Source organism: Topomyia yanbarensis, chromosome 2 (genome assembly GCF_030247195.1).
Source record: "Topomyia yanbarensis strain Yona2022 chromosome 2, ASM3024719v1, whole genome shotgun sequence".
Taxonomy (NCBI): domain Eukaryota; kingdom Metazoa; phylum Arthropoda; class Insecta; order Diptera; family Culicidae; genus Topomyia; species Topomyia yanbarensis.
Genome location: NC_080671.1, coordinates 300,263,060 through 300,283,502, shown reverse-complemented (window position 1 = coordinate 300,283,502; position 20,443 = coordinate 300,263,060).

The following is a 20,443-nucleotide window of genomic DNA, read 5'->3' as shown; positions in this document are numbered from 1 at the left end:
TCGCGATAACACAAACCTGGTCGCAAACGCGAACATAAAATTTCAGTCATCCACACATACTTACGCCTGCAATTTCGCCAACATTAAAACACCCCGTTAATTGAATGTACTTTCAGTACCTATAATTTTTCAACCGCGGTCTTAAGCATCAACCCACCGCTTTATAATCGCGCGCATAAATCGGTTGCCGGAAGTCTCTGCTCTCGATCAGCCTAGACTCATGCCTTCAATTAAACCAATAAAAATAATGCTCATATTCACTAGACAACACGTTCCTCTACACACACTAAAAATTAATTATCAGATTCTCGGTCCGCGCGCGATCGTCCAAAAATACAAATATTCAAGATTTTATGGGCAGACTTGACCAAGTGGCAATTATCTGAAGAAAGATACAAAATTCCTGATATTTATTATGCTTTGGTATCTACTGTTAATGTTAATCACGCTATACAAAAATCCCACCTCAAACATAAGTCTTTATATTTTAGTATAAGTAAACAAAGTTAGCAATAGTAGGACTGATTTCGTGACGTGTGAACATACAATGCAAGCAGTACAGTTAATCCTTAAAAAGAAATGCATTAAAAAAATCGAAATTTGTCAAATGCAACCCTTTTATATTTTTTACTACTACCTAAGGATCTAGACAATATGGAAAAAATAATTGCAGTATGTTTTATTGTTAATATTTTTTGCAATGATTTTCAAAATTCTCTTGGTCAAGTCTTCCCACGCCTTGGTCAAGTCTCCCCGCGGTCTGAATCTAGTTAAATTGACAGCAAAAATAATTCAATCTTCCAGTAGTCATGGTATCGTTTAGCTTCTATCCACCACCTGAAGCACGCGCCGTGTTGCTACTAGATTCTAGGGACCACCAGAATCCAAAATCTCCAAGATACAAATCTCTAAGCATAAAAGATCGGAGTCCACCGCTCGCGGAGTAACAATAGGATAATATTTATTAACAAAAAAATTAAATATTGTTACTGCCTAATGTGGCCAGGCGTGGAATGCACCTGAGAGAAAAAAAGAGAGGAATAAAAACGCTCTTTACACTTTTCAAGCGAACCATCGCTCTTCGCTTTCACAATCTCTTCACTCAGATGTGTATTGTGCATTCTACTCCATGGCTGCACACCTCAAAGAGTGGAAATAAAGTGTGTCTTTAGTGTGGTCCTGTGTCCCACGCGTACGGTAGCAGAGAAGGCAACCAAAAAACATTTTAAAATTGTTCTTCCGATAAATCTTTATCTCAATTGTGGTTTGATTCGCCTTTCTTCATGTTTGTCAATATAGGGAGACACAAAAAAGTGGCGCTTGAAGGTGACTCTTTAAGTGGAATTCTGCCTTTTTTGGTACACAGCTCTTTCTTTTTTTCGTTTTCAAGTTTCTCTTTGTGCGGGTGATCTGCACATCGCAGTGTTCTTGTGCTGCTCTTTGTTCATCGGTGTATTTTGCTCTTTGTGCACATTGTGAGCAAATAACAAGCCTGAATGTGGTTACGCCACATCACTTCATTCATGTGCACACATTACACTAGACGTGTACGCACCATACTCTAGGTAGTATGGTCTAAGTTTGTTTCAATGCAAAAAATAGAGAAAAGTGTTACCCTTCCTTAACATTTATTTTCATGATGGAGTTTTGACCACTTTATTCATAGAAATTATTAGTAAGAAAAAGAAAAGACTATAAAAATACATATAATTCAAAAGCTGATTCGTTATCTTGTACCTAACTTTGCGCAAAAAATTTACATTGCTACCAAATTTGCGCGGGTGGTGCCTAACTTTGAGCACGTTTTAAAAAGCGCGATGGTTTTGATAGACTTGATTTATTTTGTTCGTACATTAAATGGATAAGGAATATGGGACATAAATGCAACACGAACAAACAGTAGGTTTCAAATTGTGTTACAATCATGGAGTTTTTCTGCGCAGTGTAATGTACCTTGCCATGTGATTCCAGGCGAACATCATTAATGGCGTATCTCATGCAATATGATGCAATTTGTTTGTATTTCGGTTCTTCTAAACTTTTACGTTGCTATGACAGATCACTAGGGATCCGGTGTGATACATGGGTGTCCTCTGAAGAACGACTATAGATATGCACTTTCGATCCGGAATATATTCGCCGTACGGTTATTGAAATAAATTCACCTTTTATGCATTAGGGGGGGAAGGTTGCTTCTCTAATCTCCCAGCCATCACATCACATGATTTGGTATTCTTAGTATGTATAACAAACATAAAAGACGTGACACAAGGTGCTAAAAACGCACAAAAATCCTTTCAATCCTATTTTTCATTCGATTGTCTGCTCTGAAGACATCCGTTCATAAATGATGTCGCGTACTGACAGTTGGGGAAAAACCATGAATTACCGAGAAACAAACTAAAAAATTGAGACGTACTAGTGGAGCGGGGTTAATAAAACAAACAACAATTTTTAGACTTTTTCTGCGAGACATTGTTTATGAATGAACCCCAAACAATCAATATTCCATAATGAATATTACGTAACATCGATTACAGAGCAGTGGGATCAAGGTCAAGTTCCCCCTGGGTCGTGCAAAACTGAGAAGCAACATCAATTTCGGCACAGAGAACAGACATCCATCTCAAGCGTAAAAGTTGAGTAAAAGGCACATCCAAAGATAATCGAGAGGTTACCACAAAAGGTGGTTCTGTCCTGCCGATTAGTGCGTAAGTGTTACGGAATTGATATCCAAGTGATCGTTATAATTATGGGATATACCAGTATGGTGGTCGTAATGGTCTAGCAAATATTTGTTCAAATTACAAAACAAGCATTTTAAACTTGTCTGTTCGAAACTGGATATCTGTTCTCTGTGGTTTAGTTCTAACAATTACAATTTTAAATTATTTTTGATTTTCAAACAAAGCGATTATTAATACACACTAGAACAGACATCGTAACTGGCAGAATACATAGATGCAGGGTAATTAGTATTCGTGGACATTACGATTATCAGCGCTCTCTGAATTAGTTAATAGTCGATTGATCCGCTTCAGACCTAGGAGACCCAAGAGGAGATCAAGAACAAGACAGAAGCGGAATCAATGCGAAGTTTTAATTGCATCACTGACGATTTAACACGTGTTGTTAGGAGCTTGATACATTGGACTAAACAAAATAGTGGACTTCACGTTACACACTTCGAGACAAACAAGCGCAAAATTTAGTCCTCCTCCCGAGGACGGGTGTTTACTTGGCAGACAGGTGTAAGGTGTTGTGTCAAAATTTCGGGCGGCCTCTCGGGTCCGTTTGAAACACGCAGGAGACGAAAGCAAGGCGATGGGTTGTCCTGCCTGCTGTTCAATATAGCGCTGGAAGGTGTAATGCGAAGAGCGGGGTTCAACATGCGGGGCACGATTTTCACGAGGTCCGGACAGTTCGTGTGCTTCGCTGACGACGTGGACATAATCGGTAGAATTGATTGATTGATTGATTTTATTGAAGCGGGTTTTAACCTTATAGGTCAAATCGGTAGAATCAAGGAGACGGTAGCAGATCTGTATACCCGACTGAAGCGCGAAGCAGCACGAGTAGGACTGAAGATAAATGCGTCTAAGTACATGCTGGCTGGCGGAACTGATCGCGATAGGGAACGCTTGAGCAGTAGTATTACGATAGACGGCGACGAGTTCGAGATGGTTAACGAGTTCATCTATCCAGGCTCATTGGTGACTGCGGACAATAACACCAGCCGGGAGATCAGAAGGCGTATTATCTCTGGAAGTCGTGCTTACTATGGGCTCCACAAAGCTTTGAGATCCAGGAAGATTCACCACCGCACGAAATGCGTCATGTACAACACACTGGCAAGTATCGGGCACCTGACAGGTTGGAGACAAGCAGCAACTGACCGTGGCGGAATATTGTGGAACAGATTAAATCATGTTAATATGATGTATAATCAGCAAATATATAATATATATATATATATATATATATATATATATATATATATATATATATATATATATATATATATATATATATATATATATATATATATATATATATATATATATATATATATATATATATATATATATATATATATATATATATATATATATATATATATATATATATATATATATATATATATATATATATATAACATGCATTAATAACGAAAAATTGTGTTTTGAAAAATCTTTCGAAAACTAGTCGGAAAAAGGCGAAAATTTTCAGCGCATCACGGACAGAGCCGTCAATATGGTACACCAATCGAGCACTTAAATGATGAAAAGTTTTAAATATGAGTTCGCTATAGATTTGTTACTATTATCATTCGTATTTGGCTGCTTGCTGCAAATAGAGGGCTGTACAATATCGAGAAATATTTGTAAGCTGTACATGGCTGGTGGATGTATCAGTTTGGGTCGTTACGTGCTACTTGCAGAGGCTCTCATGTACATTTCATATGGGTGCAAGATAGCATACACACACCCCCCTCTGGTCCTACTGCGAGTTGGGGAGTTTTGCTAGGATGTGGTGGGGTTTGGATTGGGCTCTGCTAAACCTCTAAAAAAGCCACAACTCGGAAAGCAGCTCCAACGAAGCGAGTCTGTGCCGCCTCTGCTAAGATCCAAAGATTCCAATAATCTAAGGTCTTAGCAATAAAAGCACTCTAGCCCAATCGGAGTACCAACCGGTACATCGGGATCGACGCCAGTAACATCATGATTATGGCATAGTGGCCATGGCAAACGTCAACGGAAAGGACACGGATTACGAATTGGACGGTAACTTTGGGCTGATAGGCGTGCTGTTCTACTCCCTGAGTAAGGAAGGATGACACCAACTTGAAATGGCAAGTGGGCTAACAGCACGGCTGCCTCCGTCCCAACAAAACCCTGGCAGGTCTCCGGGTGCGTTGGAAACTCCTCACCATTTAGCTGGTGGTACTAGGTTCGGTTGAAGCATTCCCGATTTTACGCCGATCCGGCTCTGAACACTACTCCCCATGAAGGATAGTGTCAAACCTAGCATGACCTCCCTGCTGCTAAGTTTTTAGTATTTAGTAGATATTCATGGGATCACGAGAGGCGACTATGTGCAACGAGTGGAGATAGTGGCCCGGAGTTGGGACCCAGCAACATGGAGACATCCAATAAAACAAATGAGGAGGACGCTATTGCATTTGCAAGGAGCGGTAAGCTGCAGAGATCACGTGTTACGCCACTGGTAGCCACAGCGAGTACCATGCAATTTATGATGGCTCAGTACAGAGTGAGCCACGAGGAAACCAACGTGAAATGGGGTTACCGAATCGAGTGCTCACCACGAGATCAGATAGCGACACCACCCAGAAGAACCCACATCTCGGGAAGTCGTACTTGACGGAGGTGAGGAAAACGGCACAATAAGGTGAAGCAGCTAGTGACGAGTATCAAATCGGCCGTAACAGCTGCTGAACGCGGGCACAAGGCGCTCTCGATGAGAGCTGAATCAACCGAAAAAGCTCTGATGGAAGCCGCAGAACAGGCGACGGCAGAAACTGAGGTGACACCGAAGAATCTGCTCGGAGAAAAGAGTGAAGGATACGCCGCACAATGGAAAAAAACAAAGAAAAAAAATACATTTAGATCAGTAAATTTGAAACACCTCATCGGAACATCATCACTTGTACCATTTTAGGAAGAACAAAATCTGAGAATTCAAATGGCTTTATTCTTACATTGGGCAAAATAAGTTTGGGTTTTGGGGTATTTAAACCCCAAAATCACCTATTTTTTAATAAAAAACCTTATATCTCTGATCCACGCTGGAAATCGTACATGAATTGTACTGATTGTTACGTAAAAAAAACATCAGGAAGCTAATGAAAGTATTTCCATCTTGGGCAGAATACGGGAAGTTGGGGATTTGGGATCTTTTAAATCAGAAATCTTATTGTATTAATCAATTCCTGAATCGCTATTTTTTACTAACGAAGTTGTATGTAAAATATCACCTTGATTTGAAAAAAATCTCAGAAATTAACTGAGGTGGTTTGATTTTAAATATAAAACAGGAAATTAGGGTTTTGTGACCCTAATTGAACTCCAAATTCACAACACAACAATTTACATCTCTGATTCACGCTGGAAATCATACATGAATTGTACAGATTATTACGTAAACAAACCTCAGAAAGCTAATAAAAGTATTTTCATCTTGGGCAGAATACGGGAAGTTGGGGTTTTGGGACATTTTGTTGTTCGTATTACAGTATTTCAACTATTATTGGTATTATCTCGACTATTCTTCCATAAATGTACATGAAATGCAATATTTTTAATGTTGAAACACTCAGTAACTGATCCAGAAGTTGTTTCATTATTGGTGAAATACAGGAAGTTTGGGATTTGGGACCTTTCGATTCAGAAATCTTATTGAATTAATAAACACCTGAATCGCTATTATTTACTAACGAAGTTGTATGTAAAATATCACCTTAATTGAAAAAAAATCTCAGAAATTAACTGAGGTGGTTTGAGTTTAAGTATAAAACAGGAAATTAGGGTTTTGTGACACTTGAACCCCAAATTCACCTATTTTTTATAAAACAGTTTACATCTCTGATTCACGCTGGAAATCATACATGAATTGTACCCTTTATTACGGTGCAAGGGCCCGGACAGGTCTGCACTATGTAGAAAATGCGAGAGGAAAGGCGCACGTTGGCATTCAAACAGCGGCGATTCTATTACCAGTGGTCGTTGCCAACAAACTGGGGAGATCGGCAAAATAAAAGTCGACTTGTCGGTGTGCTCGTTGAGAGTCGCTCCGCGAGTTATCAAAGAGATGGAGCGATGGTTCAGGTGCTTGGACCTCGGACATCAGGCGAGGAACTGCAATGGCCCGGACAGGTCTGCACTATGTAGAAAATGCGAGAGGAAAGGCGCACGTTGGCATTCAAACAGCGGCGATTCGATTACCAGTGGTCGTTGCCAACAAACTGGGGAGACCGACAAAATAAAAGTTGGATTGTCGGTGTGCTCGTTGAGAGTCGCTCCGCGAGTTATCAAACAGATGGAGCGATGGTTCAGGTGCTTGGACCTCGGACATCAGGCGAGGAACTGCAAGGGCCCAGACAGGTCTGCACTATGTAGAAAATGCGAGAGGAAAGGCGCACGTTGCTAGAGACTTCACGAAGCAACCAAGGTGCATGATCTGCAAACCGGAGGACGGAAACAACCACACGACGGGCGGTTTCAAATGCTCTGCGTATAAAAAGGCGAAGGCATGTCAAAAACCAACGGCTTCAAATGGGTAGGGTGATAATAGAAACATGGCGCAAATAGGCTCATCACCCTACTACGTTGGAATTATTGCATAGCCGTATCGTGTTCCTCGCGATAACGCTAACTGGGTGGTGGATAGTGCAGGGAGGGCTGCAATCCAAGTAATGGGCGGTTAACCTGTTCAAAAGGCGGTGGATAAAACACACGAAGGCTTCGTGATCGCCAGGATCAACGGCGAATTCGTCTGTAGCTGCTACGCTTCCCCAAGATGGACACCAAAGCAGTACAATTGGATACTGGACGCTTTAACCGACTCGTTAGTCGGACGAACGCCGGTTGTTATAGGAAGAGGCTTTAATGCTTGGGCTGTGGAGTGGGGTAGAAGGCTGATCAACGCAAAAGGTTACAGTCTATTGGAAGCACTGGCAAAGCTGGACGTAAAGCTGTGCAACGAAGGCTCTGCTAGCACATTCCGTATAGACGGCTGGGGATCCATCATGGACGTAACATTCTACAGCGCGTTGCAGATGGGTAACATGAATTGGTGCAATACCACTACACCATTGGTCGGCGGAATTGTACTGTAACGCGGATAGTGAGGACTGGCTAGCGAAAGTGGAAAATAAAAGACTTCGACAAGGACCTTTTTGTGGAAGCACTTCGTGCTGACAGCGTCACTTCAATTTCGAGCGCCGATGAGCTGTCGGAAACAATAGCGAGGGCGTGTGATGTAACAAAGCCGAGGAAAATGGAGCCGAGGAACTACCGGCGTCCGGTGTACTGGTGGAACGAAAGGCTCTGCATCCTCCGGGCTACATGCCTAAAAGCCTTCCTGGCGGCTGGGGCCGCTTTTTAATCCGAGATAGTGCTAAACAAGTCCACCTGTTACAAGGAGCTGTACAGAGAAGTAGACGCTAACCCCAGGGGCAATGCTTACCGTGTCCTTATGGCCAGGATCAAGGGTCCAATGACGCCAGTCGAAATGACAAACTGAAATATTTTGTGGAGGGTCTTTTCTCGAAGCACGGCCCAACCGCATGGCCACGTACACCGCACGTTGATGCAGATGGTGGAAATGCTGATAACAATCGAATCTCCAACGACGAGCTCCTTATAGTGGCAAAAGGGCTGGAAGCGAAGAAAGCTCCCGGACCGGATAATATCCCCAACGTGGCACTGAAGACCGCGATCCTGACGTTTCCGGACATGTTCAGGATAGCCCTACAGAAATGCCTGGAAGAAGGCTACTTCCCGGATAGATGGAAGATCCAGAAGCTGGAATTGCAGTGGCCTAAAATCCGAGAAAAATGCGGGTAAAGTTTTCAGTACGAATAGCGAATCCTTTATGTGGAGTATGCGTGAAGAGTAGAGGAGACCGAGGAGGGTTGAAACAATTTTTTGTTTTTTTTAGATAAATCGACAAAAACTGTCATTCGATGATTGCTTATTTTTAAATTTATTACTTCTGTTTATGCTTTATCAAATTACATTAGAATAACTGGTACAAATTAATAACAAAGCATAAATATATTGATTTTTGTAACAGTGTTCTCTTTGTTTCAACTCTCCTCATACCGAGGTAAGTTGAAACAGCATTCAATGTGAGTTGAAACAAGTAACCAATTATTTTTATTATCAAAACGTTTTCTAAAGCATCAAATGTTTCAACTGTGTCATTTTTATTCGTTCACACTAAGATAATTCCTTAAAATGACATGCATTATTATCATTCTTTTTCACAGTGTATATCTACGTATAAACTAACACTTGTTTTGAAAATTTATGTTAGATTTTGGTTACAAATGCAGGAATTTCTACACTGATATCAGCAGTAATAATAGACAGATACTTTTCCTAACCACTAATTAACTATAACTGTAAAATCGAGAAATTTGATATCCATTGTTCGTATATATTTAGCTTTGTATTATTGTCCAACCACTTCCCCTAGGACATTCTGTATTCATCAAAATGGTTGATATGACCAGTGATACTATTTATGTCTACAAGTGATAGGTTTATGAAAACAGATAATTTGGTATCCATATCGGTAGTATTTGGTATATTTTGAATTATGGTTACTTCGCTCCAAGCTTCAGAAACTGATAGGAGTAAACAATTAGAACAAATGCATGTTCCGTGGTTATAAATGACCTAGAACTAATAAATTAAGAATGTTGATCACTGTTATCAATTCAGGAAAGAAGAATCTTGATTATTATTTATTCAGGAACGTTAATGTGATTACAACATTACCACAAGACTAGAAGTTCATCATCGAGGAGAGTTGAAACAAGGTGTTTCCACTCTCCTAGGTCGAGAAGTAAGGTTTGTTCCTCAATTTACAATTTATACATGGAAAAGATAGAAAAAAACGCATATAATTCATAAATGTTAACTGTAAGACTACGTAATAATGATATTTTCTCGCTAAGACATCACTTAATATCCTATTTATACAAATTTGAAAAATATAACGAAAACTTACTTTTGTTCGTCTTTTGTAGGTTGTTTACCGTAAATACTCAATCACTCATTTAACGTAGTTAGCGTGTATTGGAGGATTTGTGGGAACGATATAAATAAAATAAATGCATTAATGTTGAATCCCTAACGGTACTGTTTCGCTAGTAATGGGCACTGTTTCAACTCTCCTCTGTTTCAAATCTCCTCGGTTTCCCCTAATAATAATAAAATATGTTGTTTCCGTATTCATTAGGGGGAAGTGGGTCAACTCTTTTTTTTTGTTGGAGACGAACCACTGCGACCAGTATTTAGATCTATTGTGGGCCAATTCCTACTTTTTATTGTATATTCGCTACAAAGTTTTATATATCAAAGATAACTTTTTATTTAACAATTAGAAATTTAGTAAAAATCAAATAGGAATAACTTTGGTCAAAATAGGCATTATTTTCGATTGCAAAAAATCGACAAGCAATGAGTGGTCCGAATTGGAACAGAGTTGGAGTACTTCGGACCTTTCATGTATTTTGCGCAGAGCCATTTGTACACAATACTATAAAAGATCGGAAAAAGTTGCCTTGGAGTGCGCAAATGATCAGTCTTCCAGGAAAAAAAATATTTATTTGTGAATCGGTTAGCACGTTCCACTTCTATAGCTCATAAACCCTTACTAGGACCGAATTGTCCCAGTTCCCCCAATATTACATAAGTATAGTGCTCAAGTCTACCAACAGGTCTAACGGCAAAGCCAGACTTGTTCCTCTTTACCATGAGAACCGAACCGTGAGACATGTTGTTAGACTTGAGCAATTCAGTAATGCTGCCTAAGCTCGACTCCGGCCAGCAGGAGACAAAATATTAGCCCGTAAGATTTTAAGCCTGTTTCTTACGACTCTGCCACTTATAATTGGCCGATCTGTATATTTCACATCCTTGCTTTCAATATGGCTCTAAATTTTCATAACTTTCCATACCTAGTAACCTCTAGCTAATTAAATATCGTTTAAAAGTAAAAAAAAAAAAATATAAAACGTTAAAAAGCACCCTGTAAATTATAACTCAAAATCTACAGGACCATACGTTTTGGAATCTTACTCTGTGTTTGTACGCCTGATTCCCCAGGTAATAATAGCAGCTTTTTTTTCTTTTTCTCGATTTTCGAGTTTATTGTATATTGTGGACTCCGATTTTCGCTAAAAAAGTTATTGTTAACATTTCACTGTAAAAGTAATTATTATAATTTTGTAAAGAGCTCTCGAAGCTACCTGGGGGATAATTTGAAAAAGAACTGCGCAAAATTTAGATTTAGAGATCTGATGTACATTGCGTTTTTGTCGAGGTGTCCTCGAAGATTCACTGTCACACATCCAATTTTCAACATTTCGCAATGACAATTTAGAAAAATGTAGTCCAAATATTGCATTGCCTTTCTTAAAATACCATTCTTTATTTCTTGGGGAGGCCGGAAGGTTTTTAGTTCTTTTTAAACAGTTTTGTAGGTATACTTTTACCTATCGGCTATCTTGAGCCGACAATCAACTATATATCAATATATTTTAATTGATTTCATTAGTATTTGCAATAATAAAACAATATTATTATTTTCAACATCATTTCTTTTTTTTTCTCGTTGAGTTATATAGCTAGCATCGATGTTGTGCGTAGATACTAGGCGTGAGATTATCTGGAGTGAACAAAAAACAACATGGAAGTTACGAAATTGAAGAGGATCGCTGATCAAAAATCCACAACCACACAAACGCATAAGAAAGATATTTTTGTCGTGGGATTCCATAAGACTGAGATATACTGTTTCAAAATATTTGCGCCCGTTGCTGCTATAAAATGAATGACGGTTAAGTAAGTATTTTTTTGTGGTTTACCATACAAAAAAGGGCATTCGTTCCCATCCCACTAGAAGGTATAATACGAGTATAATACACCCCACCGGTGCAAAACGCACCGCTTCTATTCCTAGTGCTCCGGAATAATTTGAAATGTAAAAATGACTGATAACAGTATAGTTTCATGAAATCAACGTACTAAGTTAGTTTTACATTTTTAAAATTCCGCAAAACAACAATATACCGTTTGGACAGTAAGATCGATTTTCACCAAACCCCCACCAAACCGAATTTCTGGCTACGCCGCTGACTTCAAGTAAGTAAAAACAAAGTCGTTCTACACTCGTTCACAAGAAACTTCTTCGAGTGCTGAATATCTATTATAATACATTGAAACCCCGATTTTATCAGCCGAATATGAACATATGTTTGATGGGCTCTAGCAGACGAACAAGACTGAATTCGAGTAAATTCTTTCTTGCTCATGTTTTCCTTATCATGAAGATGGAAATATGCAAAAATAAAAAGTTCATCATAATCAGAAATAGTTATCAGACTACATCAAGGGACGGGAAGAATATTTTAACAGCTTCAGTTTATTATAAAGAAAAAAAATTGCCCTATTTAGTCAATGTCCCCATTTTGTCAGCCTAAAATACACCATGAGATTGATAAAAATGGGTCTTTATTGTATGTATTATTCACATTTCATTTTGGGGATTTTTTATTGCATCGAACTACAACAATTTTTAGGTAGCTTTCAAGGGGTTATTTTATAGACTTCTTCCAAAATTTGGCGAACCTATTCCAATTAGTATACCAATTAATTGGTATACTTAAGGGTTTATATGTTGCAGATAGATAAAATACTGAAATTTTCAGCTTTTTACATTTCTTACAAAAGAAATGTATAGGATTCGCTCAAACTTTGAAAAAAATTTCCGAGGCCCGGAGGGCCGAGTCTCATATACCAATCGATTCAGCTTGACAAATTGAGACAATGTCTGTATGTGTGTATGTACAAAATGTCATGTAATTATCTCAGCAATGGCTGAACCAATCTTAATGAAATTAGTTTCAAATGAAAGGCCTAACGTTGCAATTTGACTCTATTATTTTTGATTTTCGATATGTTGTTTACTTTCTGAGATATGGGCGATTTTGTCAAAACGCAGCAGGTTTTTTGAAAACAATATATTTTTCAAACAATACATTATTGGACACCTTGTAAAAATACCTTTCTAACAAGCTATAGATTGTCTAAATCCGTGCACGAGCGGCGGAGATATTGGACATTTTTTATTTTTAGTCCTTACTTACCAATTTCCACTAAGACTATCAGCACCGGTGCGTAAGCAAATGCGTGTGTATTTTGATTACGCTAAACGATAATAATATGTTTTTCGCACCGGTCGTTGGTAAATAGGTTGCCAAAATAATAATCTGTTTTCACACCGGTAGTTGTTATTATAGTTACGTTACATTTTTTTGCAATCATGCAATAAAGTTTTTTTTAATTTTTTTTTAATTATATGGATTTAATTCAGTGAAAAAATATAGCTAGAAAGAAAATACATTTATTTATTGAATTCAATAAAATCATTTCAGTAACAAATATCGTTCTCTTCTCCAAAAATTATTTTATTGAAATGATTGCAAAATTATTCAAACTGGAAATGTTTATAGAGATTAAAAGTTAATTATTGTTTGAATGCAAAAAAATTTCGTACCATTATTTTTTGCCGATTGAAGCAATAAACATTATATAATTGAATTCAATAAGACATTTTTTGTTCAAATATGTTAAAATTTTCTATGTCCCTCCCCAAGGTTTAGGGGTTTGACGGAATTGCAAACATCATCAAGCATCAATTGCTTTAAGATGCGTATTGCATTACGCCTCGATAGTGGTGCATCGAGGAGACCGAGAGGGCCTATGCGCCTTTTTTATGTTTTATGTTGCTTCATACTCTGCACCTGCGCATACCAACGCTAAACCACTGGTCTATGCGCGGTGTCGTGGCCGACTGGCGGATCGACGTAGATTGACTTTTGCTGTGTGCCGTGTTTGCAAATATTGTTCTTCGACTTCGTCATCGTGCATATACCAATTAAATTAATTTAATTATTAAATTAATTTAATAAAGTAGAGTAAGTAGAATCCTATTAGTTGTAGCTTTGTGATAATCGTAGTTTTTCGTACTAGTATACAACTGTTATGTGCTAGTCGTATGTCTATCTATGTATGTATTTGTCTGAGTATTTGTGACAGTTGGGTCAGGGAATGGATGCAGAACTGACGTATATGATAGAATTGTGGTTAATACTTCTGGTGATCAATCTGAGCATTTGGTTCCATTCATTCGGAAAAATCGGGTTGGATAAATTAGGGTAAAATAAATTTACCGACGCACGCGAGTCATCCATTCCCGGCCAGCATAGCATGATGAAAGTCTAATAGCATGCAATTGTCATTGATGATAAATATACAACATTTGCTGCATTTAGACGAGTTTGATTGCATGTTACATATGTTTTTCTATTCTACTTCATTAGTCTGTTTCTTTTGTACATCTACAAGTTTGATTTTCCATTCTTTATGTATACCAACATAGTATTGTTCAATTTATACACTTCTAGTCAAGCTCTTTGCATCTTTTTTTATTCGGCATGTTTTGATTCCTTTTATTAGTATATCTCTACTATACGTTATCTATACTCTATACTGTATCTATACTGTACCTAACGCTCGTGGCCTTCGCGATAACACAAATCTGGCCACAAACGCGACCATGCAATTGCAATAATCCACATATACTTACACCCGCGATTTCGCCTACATAAAAACACCCCGGTAGTTAAGTAAACGTGGCATCTTTAAACTTCCAAACGCGGTCTCAAACATTAACCCACCAGTCGCGCGATCATGAAACGGTCACGTCCGAAAGTTCTACCAGTCTGGACTAATGCCTTCAGTTGAACCAATCAAAAAAGTGACGCTCATATTCACTAAACAACACGTTCCATGGTGACATGACCTGGAACTCAAGTGATGTAGGGAAACGAACTACCATCTGTACCATACACTAAAAATTAAGCTTCATATTAACGGTCCGTGCGCGATCAAACAAAAATACACACTACGTCATTATAAAATCGAAGTTATACACGCGAAGTCACATACACGTGACAAACACGTTAATATACAAATGCTTGAGCCCTTCGCGATCATCCCCGGCACCTACAACCGCGATCCAGTACACATGATGGCATCCCAGTGATAAAGTGAATGTCTCAGCTCCTACCTAAAAACTCCCGCACTCGCACGAAAAACCTAAAACCTAACTGAACCTAAAAACTCCCGCACTCGCACGATTATGAATCGGTCACTTCCGGATATTTCTATCGTTGATATCAGCAGACTAGGTCCATGCCTTCAATTGAATCAATTAAAAAAAGAAAGCTCTCATATCCACTGGACACCACGTTACATGGCGACTTGACCGAGGACTCTAGTGATATGGGGTAACTTACTCCCTGTCAGAATGTGAATTGTACACCAAAAACTAACTATCAGAATGAAGGTCCGTGTGACCAACCAAAAACGCACGCGTATATAGGAAATGCCACACGATTACAAAATCCAGTCTTGTACACGCGAAGTCACATGAACGCGAGCACACGTGACAAACACGTTAACGTACGAACGCTTAAGCCCTTCGCGATTAACAACGCACACCTACGTTCGCGATCGCGCAAACTTAACCCATTATTGCCCAACCTACTATATATAGTAGGTGCTAAGAATAACTCCTATTACTTAAGCAATAACGCAGAACAGGCATTATCAATGAGTTAATATTGTTCATATACTCTCACAGAATCCGTTTAGAGAAGTTAGAGTGGTTAAACCGGGTTTATGTTTTGTTTTTATTCAATTTTCCCTTAAGGGGTTACACATTTTTCTCATGATGAAAAAAATCGAATTTTTGTAAATTAGATATTCTCAAACTACAAACGCTGAGGAAAATTTTCTCAAAATTTCATTAAGATTGGAATACTAAAACTTGAGTTACAGCGATTCATAGACCCCTACCCATTGACCACTCGTAGGCGGTGCGTAGTGTTTGATACGCTAGACCGTTGACTCGCTGCACCGACAGTAAAACTCGATTATCTCGGAGTTGTATTTTGTTGACAAGTTCATTCGCGGCGACCACGATATCTCAGGAACCAATTTATCGATCAATCTGAAATTTTCACTGGTTGTTCCTTATTATATCAGCTACTTTTAGTAGAAAACTAATTTCACTGGAATGACAACATCATTTTTTTCCAATCGGAAAACTCCATTTGTGGTGCGCCTGGAAAATAAGTTGGGCAATAATGGGTTAATAACACCCCGGTAATAAGGAGAACGTTTTAGCACTCGCGAAGTTTCAAACGCTGTCTCAAACACGAACCTACAAACGTCCGTTTTCGCGCGCTCATGAATCGGTCACGTCCGGAAACCATTACTCTCTGTCCTAATAACTTAGGTCCATACATTCAGTAGGACCAAAAAAATAAATAAAGCACATATCCACTAGACAACACGTTCCATGGCAACATCACCGGGCACTCTAGTGATATGGAAAATCTCACACTCTTTTAGCATCTTAGCAGTACACCAAAAAATTAAGCATTAGACTCACGGTCCGCGCGCGATTATCCAAGAACACACGCGAATATGCGAAAGGCACATGGTTATAAAATAGAATTTATACACGCGAAGTTACATAAACGTTAGCACACGCGACATACAAACGCACACGCGATCGAACTCGTTAACTACAAATGCTCGAGTTCTTCGCGATGATACACGCAATCGCGAGTCCCTACGCCCGCACATACCTGAACCGTACAATGGATATCACATTTAGAATCACGGCCTGCTACAATTGGCCTAATGCAGTGTTTTAGTGGGCGACATTGCCTGTCTAATTTTCTATGTAATAATAATTATGAGAATTCATAGATTTCTATGAACTAATGTTTGCCCGTCAGTTATTGTCCAAAGCACATACTACGACGGTTCCGAACTAGGTTCCGAATCAGGAGTGCAATGAAGAAGATTTCATCCTAGATATTACGAACAGACTTGCGGTGGAAGAAGCTTTTCGGCCATTCAACGATTGTTTTGCGGAACCAGTTTTTACGAACGATCGTTTTCGAAGACTCGTTTTTTTGTACTTAGAAGCCTTTGAAGAGAAGATAATACTATATTGAAAAGCCAGAGAAAGCTGGGTTTTACTAAATTATGCGAAAGCGATCTGACATACGTCCTTCGGACGCCACAGTCAAATATATTCGGATGGAAGAAAATTTGCGCCTTAATCTATGTGAGAATCCTGCTATACCCCAGATAATAGATGTTTGGACAGATTTTTATATAAATTTTTAGCCCAAATGACCGTCATCTGTGGTAATATTGCAGCGAGTATAGTTTGGTAAATATATCTGCGTTTTAAGAATGTTCAAAGGTGATTTTGAATCGAAGAATAGTGGGCTTATTCAGGAATACTTGGTACGCTGGACTGTACCCACTCGAAATGGAAACATTACTGTACAACTTGGGCAGAATAGTATACAGTAAAACAAAAATAATGAAGTGGTAGCAATGCGTGGCTTCAATAATGATATTAACTTGCTGAAGTAAATTGCGTTGTTTTCCGAGGTTGATACACTGAGTATGTTGATATAGTCATCACGTCTCGTCTAACTTAGAACTAGAATCAGGAATCAGTAGTGGTTGGCTCAAATGACACGTTCCCAATGTAGATCCGAGCTTTGTGCTTAAAAAACAATTATCAAAATTCACGTTGAGGGGGAGTTCCAAACCAATATTCACCAAACACCTCTAGTGCTCGTGAACAAAAGGAGTATTGTCATCTCTTTCGTGACAGCTGTGAACTGCGCTGAGCCAACAATAGTTTCTCCGTACATCAGCAAGCAGCAACTAGCCGCTAGCCGGCGCTACTATCGGCCAACTGACTTCCAGTAATCGGTATACGGATCTTGCGTACACCCAGTAAAGTTCAATCGGAAATGAGCCGGAATTCTGGCTGGTTTTAGTCCATATTCCGGATCCATTGAAAAAAACCGATTCTAACTAGAATTTGTCTCTGAAACCAGAATGCGAATAAGAACCATCCAACATTCCGGCTGAGCTTAACTTGTAGTATTCCGGCGCCAATAACACAACCATTTCCAATTAGAATCGGTTGTATCACTGGAGATGGAATACTAACTACAACTACAACTACATCTACTTCAAGAAATAAACATTAAGTGCGTACCCTGGGGCAAATTGGTACAAACGAATTTGTGGCAAATTGATATAATGTATTAATTTAATCCAACATTTTGTCATCGATACGGTAATTCCAAAGCTGGAATCAAATTATCACTTACTGTTTAAAATTGTAAATTTGATTCCAATTTATCAGTATGGCAAATGACAACAATTTGAAATTCTATTAGAGCTTCGCCTGTTAAATGCATCGCTTTTTACGATGCGATGAGCTGAAGCGACAGTAGGTAGCGTAATGTAATGTAGTGTAATGTAATGTGCTCTTTTGAATGTGGTCGATGTACTTCTCAAATCGGTCTGTTATGTCTGTTTGTCTGCGCTTAGACCGAGACAAAGGATCCTCCGGCGTTTACCATGGCCTGACACAAGTCATAATCATAGGGAGATTAAACAGTCGAACGTTCGAACATTTTTGATCGTGACGTTTGCTGCTTACCAAATTGGTCATCAAATCCACATCCATGTATCAATAGTTTGGATAAAATTCTCGAAGTAAGTCAAAAACTATTGAAACGAATTAACAAAAGTAATTATTCTTGAATCATAGAATATTTCTACATTATTCGACGTGGAATTCTTCTAGTAAATTTGTAATAAAATTTCTTGCAGCAATCAATTTTATTGTCCAACAATAAATTATATAGTTAATAACATTTCGTGTTTCTGTTTCTATGAGCAATATAAGAAATGTTCAAATGCATTAAAAATATCAATTTTTATAATGCTAAGTACTACCGTCCAACCCTGCCATCTCCTTTTTCACAAAATAAGTGAATTTTGAAATTTTATGGAGAAAGGTTAGAATTTATTTATTTTGTATTGTAATGTTATATTAGACTGTAGTATAAATTATTGTTAAACTACTGTTTTAGTACAGTGAAAACAATGGTTTTTAGTCAACACATTAGGGCGCCATACATTTCACTATACACCACAACACCATATTATCCCCCGAAAATATGATGAACCACCGCCTGAAACCAAATGGTGACGATGTAACAGGTGTGATCTGTGTCCGTCCAAGTTCTTTTTAGGTATTTTTTCTGAACCAAGCGCTGCAGAGTGTTTGGCAAATCATTATCTTCGTTATCTTCCACTTACTACTGTACCTTAATTAAAGACTTTTGCACAAGAAAAATTCATGCATTGTCTTTCTTTTTGAATCTTACTTTCCACAGTTCCATTTATTCGCAGCTTTTCCTCATACAGTCCTTGCAGATTTTTGGTTTTTTGATTTGACCCATCAATCTGATCCTGGGACACATCATGACAGCTTGACATAATGCTACATCTTCCAGTTCAATCCAAGTTGCTTCGATGCACTCATTTTTACTTTCACGCAGTAAACATACAGCATGATCATAAATATGTGTTATTGAATTCAAACAAATCTCGAGTACTTTTTCAAATGGACGTAAGTAACATTGAGAGCCTCTCTTTGTTTACTTTCTCTTTCGTTTATTACGACGTCATTACAACACTGTACTAATTTTCCAGTACATATCGAAAGCCGACGGTTTTTACTACAATATTATGCAAAGAGTAGAGTAGTAAATGTTGAAATGGCCGAGTAATCAACAGAAGAGAAAGACCTCAAAGAGAATCTCTCATTGTTACTTACGTCCATTTGAAAAAGTACTCGAGAAATACTGTTCATTGCATCAAACGACAAAATAATTGGTGTGAATCAAGGTTTGAAAATATATTTTCATTAAAACAACAATAAACTTTAATTTCAATAATTCTGTAATTTCAGTAAACTTTAAATAAGTGTTATTTAATTCAATCATCACGAGACCCTATTCTTTACATTTTCCTTTGCTTTGCTTCCTTTCTACGAATAGCAACGTTGGCGTCAGTTGGAAGAGGTTATCAAATATACGCACTCGCTATAAACCGAAATGATAAGTTTCCATTTCCCAACCTGTTTACGAACCGCCGGTGCGGTGTCGTGTTATGACGGCGGTTAGCAAATCGCTATTACCCACGCTCCGGTGCTGTTAGTCTAACTAAAATGAGATTGTTTCATACAGACTATTGCTTTACTGGTGTTTTAGGGGCAAAACTAAACCGATTTTGAATATCGGGGTATGAAAACACATCTACGTGATTCAAGGAACTCGATGTTGAGAACATTTTGTGAATTACCTTTGTAATAAATTAACTATTTCTCAAAAATCAATGTATAAGTTCACTTCAAAGACAAAATAATGTATTGATAAAGAAACAGTGAGTTCTAGTATTTATCCCTTGGATTAGGCATTGCGTTCAATTATGAGGTAAATTTTGGATTGTATATCAATACACAGATCAACAAGTAGTTCACCTAGTAGTGAGATAAAAGATTTCTCATATAATTATACTTGTGGCGTCCCCGAAAGCAACTGTATGTTTGAAGCCCAAAAATCTAGCGAAAATTTGGCTCTTTTACAAGATTTAGGTTATACTGGTTATGGCGCAAAAATCAATACTTACATTATTTATGATAAGAATGTAAGAAATCAATATATCAT